At 37.5% G+C, this 9210-nt stretch overlaps 1 long non-coding RNA gene across 1 annotated transcript; it reads left to right on the top strand.

Annotated features, from left to right (window-relative positions):
• Nucleotides 1–5710: 5710 nt before the first annotated feature.
• On the top strand, nucleotides 5711–9190 carry LOC144631411 (uncharacterized). The gene is made up of 3 exons (XR_013566729.1): nucleotides 5711–5799; nucleotides 6907–7060; nucleotides 9039–9190. It is a non-coding gene; the product is annotated as an uncharacterized LOC144631411 (long non-coding RNA).
• Nucleotides 9191–9210: the final 20 nt, after the last annotated feature.

Raw genomic sequence — 9210 nt, 5'->3', positions numbered from 1 at the left:
TGTAACGAAAAAATTATTACTCTAAATTATCAAGCAGGACAACTTTATGTCGCAATTTTGAAAGAGCGATACGTGTCGACACAATTTTCACAAATTTCTGTTAAGAAAGCTACTTCCTTTTTTCCCCGATTTAAAACCATCATGAAAAAGGGCGAAGATTTGATGTCGTGCAGAAATCAATAAGCACAAAACTGTAAACTCAAAGGCATATATGGAACTTTATTGGAACTCCGTGTCGAGTGCTGAAAGAGATTGCTGGGTCGACAAGATGCCTTTTATTTTAAATGGGAATGCACATAGCTGAGAGTTATTCGTTGTAAAAAGTATCAAAGCGATGGGGCAGGTCAACATTCGAGAGAGAAAATATGCGCTTATCATGCTATTTGTATCTTTACTGCTTCCGATCTGAGGTGCAAACAATATACAGTTGAATCTCGATCACTCGAACCCTCAATAACTCGAACCTCCCGCTAACTCGAATCTTTTTCGATTCCCCTTCAGATCATTTTCTTGCTAATTAAACCTTCGATAACTCGAACTCCCGATATCTCGAACCTTTTTCGATTTCCCTTGAAGGTTCGAATTATCGAGATTCAACTGTATTGAGGTATATTTTTTGTTCAGTGGCCAAACATTGCAATTGTATTGTTCATCGATACCATAAATAAACTCACTTAATTACTTTATAAACATTAAATAATACAATTACACCAAACTGCCGCTCATTTGCGCAGTACGTCACATCGTAACTTAAACAAAATTGCGGGAAAATGGTCACTTGTTACCAATATGCTATTAATAGACTTAAATATCATCGTCTGTAGGCAAATATGGAAAGTTGAACTCTTGAACAAGACAGAGATACAAATTAGAGAAGTGTTTGTCCTTTCTCTGTCACTGGGAGAAAACGGCGAATAGTATTTGGACTTGGCCTCTGAAAGCAAGAGTCCGTAAAAGCAATATCGCTGAATATCGACTACGTGAATATACTGTCCGTAATTTCAAGACTACGGTTCTTAAGTACAATACTAATTATACAAATGGTATCGTGACACTGAGTACAAATAAAGATCATAATAGCAAGTTTTTTGAGCAACAGTTTCTTTCTTTTACTTTCATTTTACTTTATTTCCTTTTTAGTCGGCGAGTTTCGCAGCTTCGCGTTAGCAACTCCCAGACCATGACATAATTTCACAAAATAACTCCGCTGGCCTATATAAGATGTCATGTGATCATGTATCAGACACATTGCACAGCAGAACGTAGCTGTGTTAAAATCGCGTCCCGTAAATACGGCATGAAACGGATAAAAATCACAACACATACATGACATTTGTTCTATCATAACTAAAACTGCATGAAAATCAGTTTATATGCGGGTGCAAGTGGCAGTTCGGTTGTTGCTTGTAACTATGATGTAAGAAAATGTCACATAACGCTGCTCATAAGAGGTAATAGGAAAACTCTCTAATCTCTGTTCCCGCAACATAACCAACTGCCAACTGGGCCCCTCCTGTCGTAGTAACCGGCCGTCGGCAAAATCGCCAGCTAGCCCTGCAATAATTTTGGCGGGGAATGCTAGTTTGGAAAGGTTTAAATTTCAAGACGCTGTACTTCAAACTGAAGCGCCATACAAACAGAAAACTTCGCACGAAGATATTATCACTGCCATTAAAGATCAGCTGATAACTTTGATGACGTCAAATGAAATTTTGCCGGTCTTTTATACCGCCCTAATATTTTTAATTGATACGAATAAAAGGTTTAAATATGATCAATTGACAGGAGAGCAGTTGCTTTGTTTTTCAGCTTTTTGTCCTCACAAGCGCTCGGTCGTTATCGATCTCGCATATTTTATTTTTCGACACATATAGAAGTTAGAAAGAATTTTTTAATCCTTCTCACTTATATATCTTAGTTTCCGCAGAAGGTTTCCTGAGTTTCATCAGTCGTTTGGTCGGTTTGAACAGTATTTAAAATGACATATCAAAAGAGTTGATTACGTAAGTGGGTTACCACCGGGAAAGAAACTGATCGTTCTGTTAATTGTAAGAGATTCCAATATTTGTTGTATTTGGCAGCATACTGACCCATGCCTTTATACCTTCAACACGAAATAATCTGATCTGTCTTTCTGCAAAAATCCTTCGTAAACAAACCACACACTGCTATTGTGTACTGCATGGTTTTGAACCTGTCGCTATCTCGCCATTTTTAATCAGTGCAAAAAGAAAAACAATGTTTGATCGTGTCTCACGCGATTATAGGCTAGCCTAGGCGGAAACTCATTATCTATGCACTCTTGAGCAACAAGGGTTAGTTTAGACTGAATCAGTACATCCGCATCACGCACATCATTTGTTGCAGTAGCGTTTGATATTTTTTGGTTATTTTTTAAGGTTGGATACTATTTATGCGGTCCTCACTTGGGTTGGCAACAGTTGTAGCCTGTGTAAAGCCGCCCCCTCCCCTCAAAAAAATCGGGAAAGGGAGGGGGACGACTGTACACAGAGTAAGAAATTGGGTCTCATCGAGATGTGTAAATCTACCATAGAAGAGCGGAGCCAAAGTTTGTCTTTAAGCATCGCGATATACACCCGTGCACGACCACAAGGAATAAACTTGTGACTAAAACTCTGTGTTCTGAAAGTAATGTTTGTTAGAAGAAGGAACTAAAATGATTTCAAAACGCTGTATGTGTTTCCAAACTAAAGCAATAAATATAAAACGGAAACTTTGCACGACGATAAGAACCTGTTAAGAGGTTTTGATTAGATAAACAACTTTGATAACGTCAAATTTTTCTTCGTTAATAATTTCTGTTGACTAGAATAAAAGGATTAATTATTTGATTAAGATAGTTAGGTCAAGGGCGCCGTGTGTATCTTAAGGGTTTTATTTTTCGACACTTGTAGAACTTAGAAGAACTTATAAAGGAAGGGGTGGCTCAGTTTCTGCAGAGGGCTTAATCACTCTGTTGGCCGGTTTGAACAGTATTTGAAATGACAAACAAACTAGTTGCTAACGTAAATGCGGGGTTACCATGTACCAGGGAGGAAACTGATCGTTCTGTTCCAAGATATAACAATATTGGTTAAGTTTGGTGGCATATTGAGTCATGCAAAGTCTTAATCATTAAACATGAAAAAGATTTATCTATTGTAGGACTAACATTCGTATACAAACTTTATCCGAAAACGCATTGCTATTGTGTATTTCATATTCAAACAGGTTTCGTAGTATGTATCACTTTTTCACTATATATTCGCTTCCTTAGAAAACGATATTGGTGTCTTTCTAAACAGATTTAAGTGCTAGGAAGGACCTCGTTATCCATGCACTCTTGAGCAACAAAAGTTAGAAAATTTAGACTGAATCTGTACATCCGCATTTAAGTCACGCACATCATTTTGTTGAAAGATTCAAACACGTTTGTTGGTTCTGTCGTAATTTCCACCTTGAAATTAATCGACAATTCGTATTAACCAGTTACAAGCCTTATAATGATGCTTCAGTCATTCACAGCCAGCTTATCCTCAGCCGACCGACACTGGCGTTCAAATCCAATATGGCGGCTAGATTCGTACCCAGTCATTCATCAGTTTTACTTGTCTTGAAGTAAATGTTGAGGAAGGTTGGATACTATCAACGCGGAGCACACGAACAGTAGTGGGCTAGATTTGATCTCATCTGGGCTGTGCAAATTTACTGTACATAGAAAAGTGGATATAGCAATACCTTATCAACGAAAGCGTTTGCTTTTTAATAATTTTAAAAAGTACTATTCCTATTTCTGCTAGCATATGCATGATCACGACTATCATCTAAGGAAACTTAGTTCAGTTCATAGCGAGAAAAACATATCTAGAGGAAAAATAAAGAACAACTGAAACCACAGGTAGCCCAAGCTACGAAAATATGTTGACCTTTGTATTGTTACGTAATTTGAGTGATTTGCATATTTAAAAGGATTTGTACGGGGAAAGAAATATAGCCGAAAATTACGAAAAAATTACTCTTGAATTTTAATAAAAAATTAGTCATAGCTGAACTCCTGTGTTGATTTCTGTGTGAGCTGTGTGGCTTTTTAGCGGAATCGGAGCGATTTCTTGGAGTTTCGGTTCCAACGTTGTCTTCTTCAAAGACACCTTTCCACTTACCACATCAGCTTTTCGTTTTTGCGTGCATACGTATAATTATGGATCATAAAACCACCCAGTCCCTTCTTCGTTTTGTCAGAGAGGGTCGGGGTTTTTCGACATCATTTCACCGTACCATCTGCCTCGCGAACCGTGTACGTCAGTCCCACAACACCAAGCGAACCGTGCACTACCAAGGAGGAGGACGCCTGGGGACGAGGCAGCCGTACCATTGAAACACACACTTTCAGCTACTTTTTAGCTGAAAGACCTTGAATGGTCTGTGTTACGGTGAAAAATATACAACTGTAAAATGAAGGTATTCAAATTCACTAATCAGATAGATTCTAGAAAGAGCACTAAAACAGCTAAAACAATTTGCATCATAATTTTCTGCGCATTTTGCCTCTGGCTCGAAGTATAATCAAAAGGTCAGAAAAAAGGGGGGGGGCGTTGTTTTCATCATGCAATATTTTTCGGATATCTATTAAGACTATGGTTTATGTTGGAAAAGAATCAAGCACAACCTGTAGATCCCAGTGCTGACTTCATTTATTCCAAAGAAACAAGATAGATCTTGTTGTAATACGTTTGCACGAAGGGGCTTCCACGGAAACCATTTCAGTGCTTGCTTGTTATGTATAGAAATTGCCAATTATCGTCGGCTGCTTTGGAAAATTTGCCCAACCAAGTGCTGGACCAATCATCGCACTGCACGATTTCATTGTCAATGAACACTGCTAAAAAAAGGTGTTGTTACGGTTCACGTAGGCATTCGTTAGAGAGGTGCTGAACGAAGTGAGTGAACAGAACTCTTTTCGACGTTTTCACACTACTCAAATTGGTAATGTTATCGTTTTGCTTATTTCAGAATTCGTACAATTCCTTCTTTTCGCAAATCAGATTTAAGCCGCAAAGGGAAGGAATTTTTCACATCTATCGACACACGTTGTGAATATTTTCCAAGGATAAATTAAGCGACTGACCATCTGTTAAATTTACGGTTTGGTAGCTTTTATTCAGTTTCGGTATTAACGGCTTTATTTGCGACGTTAAAAAAAGAAGTTTTCAAAAAGGACTATCGGCAGATAAACTGATTTTCTTTGAACAAATCTCGTTTGTTGTAGTCTCTAGCCCGCTTTTGAAACGTTAGCTCGCTTATTGTAGAACGGACGGTGGAACAAGTCCTTGCCTCTTGTACTTTGTGACTGAAGTGCGAAGGCAAAATATTCAGTCTTATTTTTGAGTTAAACATTTTAACATATATAAACTGAAACGGTTTTAAAGCCAATCTGTTTTTGAAACCTTAATTTTCGGTGACTACTGTTCACCCTCATTAAAGTTAGACAAAAGTTCGTTGGTGCTCGCGCTACCATATCCGTGCGTTCTTAATTTTGAATTAGAGGTAAATAAGCGCGAGGGAAAGCTTTGCGTTCGCTCACAGCGTTGCTGGCCTGCCAAAGTGGAGTGCCACGACTCCAAGAAAAGCCTCTTGTTGAAGTTGCTTTTAACATAACTGGTATATTTTCTACATTTTCCTTTCTACCCTCTTTACAACGACGCTGAACTGAAAGGATTTTGATCATGAAGGCTATTTGCTACTTTCTTTTGATGACCGCCCTGATGCTGGAGGCAGCTCCCGGACGGGATCACTCAAAAGGTATTTCGTCCACTTTTTTGATAAATTATCAGTGCCTGGTAACCAATCAAACCTCAGGAATTGCAATATACCATCGCTAGTTTTTAATACGATATATGATATGATATGATTGATATGACATGACATGACATGACATGACATGACATGACATGACATGACATGACATGATATGATATGATAAAATATGATATGATATGATATGATATGATATGATATGATATGATATGATATGATATGATATGATATGATATGATATGATATTTAACAATTATTCCACGAGTGCGCGTTGGATATAAGATGGTAGATAGCCAACGAGACGCGTAGCGCCGAGTTGGCTATAACTATCTCATATCCAACAAGCGCGAGTGGAAAAATTGTTTTATTAAGAACACCCGAAGAATTGCAATATTGTAGCTCTCCAACTGTTTTCGTTGATGCGTATCGCCTACCATTTTTGTGGTCCATGGTATATGAGCTCATATACCATTAGCTGTCAACCAGTCAAAACGCAGGAATGACAATATACCATTGCTAGTTTTTAATAAGATAGGGATAAGATATATGATATGATATGATATGATATGATATGATATGATATGATATGATATGATATGATATGATATGATATATACTAGTTATGCAACGCTTTCGAGTGGTATACTATGGAATATCCCACGAGTCACTTGTATTTTCTCGGTATACACACGAGCCTTTAGGCGAGTGTGCATACCAAGAAAATACAAGTGACAAGTGGGATATTCCATAGTATACCACGAGAAAGTGTTGTGTAACTGTTTTATACCATGCCATAGAAAATACGCTTACTAAATTTCGTCGAAAAATACAGTCGCAGCGCACGATGGGAAGGTTGGGTTGAATACCGTCGAATATACAACAGCTTTCCTGTATTCTGATTGGCTGTATTTTTTATGGCATGGTATAAGATATGATATGATATGATATGATATGATATGATATTATATGATATATATGATACGATATGTTTTTTTTTTTTCGAGTTTGAACATTTCTAGAGCTACCGCTAACGTTTGCTGGACGACGTTGAATTGTAAACTGAGGTATTTACTCATATGAAGTTTTCAACAGGTGAAGACGTACTTCAAAAGCGCCAATCGGGAAGGTGTGGGGAGTCCCCCTATTTGGAATACAAGTGTATTGACGTACCCTTTTGTCCACTCGCTGAATTCGAGGGCAAAGGCAAATACCTAGATGGTCTGAAATGTTGTTTCAGGTTTTAAAGGTAATTTTTTTTGATAATATTTCAATAATTTTTTTCTTTTTGAACTGCTGGTTTTTTTTTACTGAGAAATAAAGCTAATAGGTTAAGACACTGTCCTAACAAAACTCATATAAGGCTGGAACATATCTTAACCCTCGGACGTACAAGCAAATTCATTCCCAAATCGAACGTACAAGCAAATTCATTGCACCAATGGCTTGTGCCATTGGTGCAATTAAACGAATTCGGCATCTCACTCCATTTAATATTTTGATCAAAGTTTATAATAGCCTTATTCAACCACAATTTGATTATTGCAACGTAGTGTGGGGAAGCTGTAACAAGGGCCTTTCTGAAAAACTGCAAAAGGCCTTCAAAACCACGCAGCTCGTACCCTAATGTCTGCGAGCTATGATAGTAATTTAGATGATTTGTTCCGGACACTGGGGTGGCGAAGACTCTATTATCAAAAATTGGAACAGAAGTCTATCCTAATGTATAAAACATTACATGGTATGACTCCTGATTATCTGAGATCAAGATTCGTATATCGTGACGATGTTAGTGCTTATCGTTTAAGGAATACCGAAAACAAATTAGTTCTTCCACAACCTCGAACTGATTATCTCAAGAAAGTTTTTCGTACAGCGGAGCTCAGTTGTGGAACAACTTACCTATAGACCTAAGACAAGCATCTTCACTGGTCGATTTCAAATCTAAATTAAGTCGGCACAGTTTAAAGTAATATCTAAATTTTATGTAAATTTTAGACACGGCCTCCATGAATAGCAGACTTTTCTTTTTTGTTATCCGAATTTGTTGTTATTAAATTTTTGTAGTTAGTTAGATAGGTAGATAGTCCAGTAACTTAATTGACTGATGGAAAAACCGTGTATAAATAAAGTTAGGGCTTTCCACAAGTTGCTCGAGATTTCCCAAAAGTTGCCCGTAATTTCTAAAAAAATTTGCTCAAAAGTTGCTGCAAAAATCCAAAAAAGTTGCTTCTGATGATAAAAGTTGCTCGAAAGTTGCTCCAAAAAATCCAAAACGCTGCTTCTTATCAAGAGAATTTCTCTAAATATATGCTCATTTCCCTTTAAGGGTTGGATTTCTAAGCGTTGTTCTGGAAATTTACAGCAAAAGAAGTATCTAAATAACATATTAAGGGGAAAATTTGTTAAGTAACAAGGTTTTCCAGTCTTTAACTGAGAAAAATTCGTGAAGATATCGATGACGTCATGTTTCCTGACGAGTTTTGTAATATTTTAATGCAGAATGAGCCGAAAGTTGAAAAGTTGAAACGTATTCAGATGTTCCTCAAAAATCTTCGGCAAACTTCGTAAAACTTCGGAAATGTTCGTATGGCCTTTAAACAACACTCGGATCTTCGGAGATCTTCGGTCTGGAAGTTGCTCAAAATGCAAAAAGTTGCTTAAGAGGAAAAAAGTTGCTCGAACGGGAAAAAGTTGCTCGAAATATGAAAAGTTGCCAAAAAGTTGCCGAGCAACTTGTGGAAAGCCCTAAATAAAGTTATCTTATCTTATCTTATCTTACCCCCACCATCGTACAAGGAGGTGGGGGGGGGGGGGTTGATGGAACTCCTCCCCGGAGTTTTCATTCTATTAAGGCACAGCGAAATTATTTTGCACTGAGAAGAAAGCCCGTAGCTTACTCTACAAGATGACATACTTTTAATTGGCTGACGTCATTAGAGCCCCCATCTTGGATCCGCCATCTTGGATTTCATCATTTTCTTAGAAAGTCGGAGAATAACATGCCATAATTCTTATGGAATGTAAAATTAAACAAATCGTGCTTTTCTGTTTCAAAAAGCTGGGAAAATAAAGAAAAATGTTAAAATTGACTAGTACTTTTGCTTTGTTTTTTTTCGACAACCTTTCTCGAATTAGCTGTATACAGAGTTCTGTTGGTCTTCGGGAAAAAAATGACAAGTTATAAGAAAGGGCAAATAGTTAAAACGCCTTTTTTCTATTTACAGTGACAACACAAAGCTTCACCTGATAAGGTAGAAAGTACCATTATCAGAAAGAAGTTCCATAGACGAGAGCCCGCGTAGCGAGGTTTAGCCAAAGCAGGGAGAAGCAGTTTACTTCTCAAAATGATGTAGTTTTGCAGCTATTTAAATAAATCGAGGGGAAATTATGTTATGT

The sequence above is a fragment of the Oculina patagonica genome, chromosome 1 (assembly GCF_052425735.1).
Source record: "Oculina patagonica isolate OP01 chromosome 1, crgOcupat, whole genome shotgun sequence".
NCBI lineage: Eukaryota > Metazoa > Cnidaria > Anthozoa > Scleractinia > Oculinidae > Oculina > Oculina patagonica.
The sequence above is the reverse complement of the archived record's forward strand: the minus strand, read 5'-3'. Positions and strand labels throughout refer to the sequence as shown.